Consider the following 3,385-nt stretch of genomic DNA (forward strand, 5'->3'; position numbering starts at 1 on the left):
TGTGTTCTCCGGCCGATGACTCGCCCAGCTAAATCAAAATAAGTAAAAAACTTCAATCAAACACTCAACTGTAAAAACCACCTGTTGATGTTGTTGTCGAGGAGAACACCGCTTTCCCTACGGAACAACTCACACAAAAAGTACACTTTGATCCACTTCAGCTGATTTCGTGCTATAACCTGCACACAAAAGGCAACTTAAACTAAGAATAATTTTGGAATGAACCATCGTCAAATAGACACATAAATTTACGTATAGATTGGCAGATTGCAATTACATGTTAAGGATTCCAAAACACATGTACTTCTTTCTCTGAGTCCAGGTTTTTTTAATTAAAATACTTTTGTTTTCAAGCACTGTCTTTCACCCAATATTACTGCATTGACATGCAATTAACTGTGTGGTCTGGTCTAAAATCCCAGTGGATGGTCCCAACGAAATACAGTTTAGTCCACACATTTATTTCATTAGTTGTCTTCGAACAAGACATTATGTGGTGTCTGTATAATAATTCAAGCACAAAAAGGGAGTGTTTAGTAGACACAAAATCTGAAACCTGCTAAATTTGTATTGGAAAAATGAAATACCTTTCAGAAAGAGCTAGACATGTATTCCCTCTTACCATTCTTCTTACCATTTAAAAAAATGTCATAGATAATGGAGTGGAGGAGAGTAGTGTACCACTTGCTCTGGGGTGCTACCAAGCACCCAATGCTCTACTGTATTGAAGCTCTGAATTTATACAGTAATAGTACATAAGATGTCTGAAAACTCTAGCGTGTTAACATACTAATCAAGGTGCTAACTAACTGCAGCCCAATAGCTCAAAATTGACCTTATCATCACCATCTTATCACATATACAAGTTTTAAATCACTTGTGAAACACAGATTAAGTGTGCTAATTTTCACCCAAAATCAGGTGACTGTTTCAGATATAAAGGTATATATGTGTTATTAAGAATTAGAGAAGAAATACAACAGTATAAATTAAACTATGCACAAACTAATTCATCACGTTCCTAACTATCTTATTATTTTTTAACTCCATGACTACCTTTCACATATGTGTTCAATTGATATTCAGATGGGAGAGATTGTGGAAAATGATAAGAAAGAGAGTGAATCAGGAGACAGCACTCAGGTAAGGCAATTCATCATCTTGCTTAAGCTCTTTTTTTATTTTTTAACTCTATGATACCGTTCAAAAATGATGTTAATGCATGTCAAGGCAATCATCATCTTGATGACTATCTTTAGTATTTTTTTTAACTCTATGACTACCACATGTTCACAGGTGAGCTCAACAGATGTTCAGGGTAGTGTCGATGCTATTGGAAAGCGTACAATGTTGTCGGCAACATTTATCGGTGGTCCACGTGACAAGAGGCGTCGCTACATGGGTGCTATGGCCTTGGTGCGGAAGTACGGCAAGCGGACATCTTTTTCACCAATGAAAATGGGTTTCTATAAAACCCTACGTCTCGGAAGGCAGTGAGTACATGAGATGGGTTCCTATTCTCCTAAACAATAAAGACTAATAGATCCTGAATAATGTATCGCTTAAATGAATCAACAAGGAGGAAGCTCAATAAAGTTTACCTCATTTGCGCCACCATGCAGTGTACCATATAGAGCTCCAACAGCACCAGAAAGAGCAGTGAACACATCGACACCACTACATAAAAATTTCTAATTAGGCACCAATTTACTCCTACATAAAAAATGTGTTGCGCGGATAATTTAAGACCTGAAGCTGTAGAGCAGTTCATTTTGTGTTCAGCGTGAAGAATAAAAAAGGACATCTATAACACGGTCAAGTAGGGGATTTGGCTTATAATCTTTTTTATCCCTGCAACACATTATAAAAGGAAAACATGCATCAATAAAACTTGAAGCTTCTAGCAAACACATGTGAGCAAAACTGGTAAAGCTTATAAGGCAAAAATAGCCAATACGTGGACTAAGACAATAGGCATAAATAACCTACAACATTTTATACTAAGCAAAAACTGGCATACAATAATAGACAAATTTAAATAAAATAAAATATTTGTAATAAAGCATCTCATTTAATAAACCCAAAAATTACGTGGATCAAATCACTGAGTAATTCAACTCGACCCAAATAGTATCTCCAGATGCTCTCATTTAGTAAACCCAAAAGATGCTCTCATTGAAAGACTTCGGAGTGCCGACATGCTTCATAGAACTTCATTAGATGGGAGCCATTTGAATTTGAAACCATGAAATCCGATTTAGCACTTTAGCAGTATTGAGTAAAATGCATTGGGTTCACAGAAATTTCAGAAGTTTGTCAAAAGATGCTAAATGTTACAAAAGAATTGGATAGAAGAATATACCCGTGAAAGGAAAGGTTCTGGTTCTTCCATTATGGATTCAACCTTCTCAGCCAACTTGAAAGTTTTATGAAGGACAATTTCCTCCATCTCTTTTTCAAGACAGGGTAATATGCCGACCAGTACATCTAAGCATACTCCTTGAGGTCCTTTCATCCTCTCTTTGTCACAGAGAATTAAGCCTTTTTAAAAAAATTCTGTGTCAGTTTCAGATGAATTCAAGACAGAAAAATGGAACACCATTGCTCTCATCATTACAAAAAATAGAATATTTTTTCCAGTGCTTATGACAGTACTCACAATACCTGGAGTTATTTGATTGCTCATCATTTCCTTCGGTAGGTCCTGGCAGGAACTGCCTATTAGTAATATAGACAACCATGATCGGTCAGATATGCAAGATTACATCCAATCTAAACTGATGGCCCTAGCAGAAAAAAACATGCGATTACTGACGTTACTACCTGTAATCTTGAACCTCTGTCTTGCATTATTTTGGCAATCACCTCAAGAGTAATAGACTTAGAAATAGCATCTACAGGCACATCAGAGATGTCGCAAGCAGAGAGCACCAATTAGTTAGAAAATCACGAGCATCATTAGTTTCCGACAAAGTCGAGTTGCTCACCTCGGAACGGCAGATCGACCTCTCGCCGGAAGGAGGCCTCAGCGGCGAGTCAAACAAACGAGAAGGCGGGCGGCGGCGGGACATGGAGCCGGAGGCGATGGAGCTCATCTTGCTCCGACGCAGTTGCAGCCGAGGAGAAAATACGACGGAGTGAGGCTGTGGGAGACAGGCCCGGCCAGCGCAACGCCGGCATGGTGGGCGACGTAGAAGATCTTGCATGATGGGGGAGATCAAGGCGGAGTATTTGACGGCGCCGAGGATTATGGGGGTGGAGGAGAAGAGGCTGGCGCGACCAATCGAGCGCCGGAGCGGTGGACCTTGCCTCCACCGGATCAGCGAGCGCGGGAGAAGAGCAGAGCATGACGGCGAGGGATCGGGAGCGCTGAAGATTAGGCGGC

At 39.9% G+C, this 3,385-nt stretch overlaps 1 long non-coding RNA gene across 1 annotated transcript; it reads right to left on the bottom strand.

Moving 5' to 3' along the window:
- Positions 1–2,681: 2,681 nt before the first annotated feature.
- Positions 2,682–3,099, bottom strand: LOC124661217. Its single transcript, XR_006990127.1, has 3 exons — positions 2,988–3,099; positions 2,824–2,894; positions 2,682–2,718 (listed from the first exon to the last, which is right to left on the bottom strand). It is a non-coding gene; the product is annotated as an uncharacterized LOC124661217 (long non-coding RNA).
- Between the last annotated feature and the right edge of the window lie 286 nt (positions 3,100–3,385).

The sequence above is a fragment of the Lolium rigidum genome, chromosome 6, assembly GCF_022539505.1.
Source record: "Lolium rigidum isolate FL_2022 chromosome 6, APGP_CSIRO_Lrig_0.1, whole genome shotgun sequence".
Taxonomy (NCBI): domain Eukaryota; kingdom Viridiplantae; phylum Streptophyta; class Magnoliopsida; order Poales; family Poaceae; genus Lolium; species Lolium rigidum.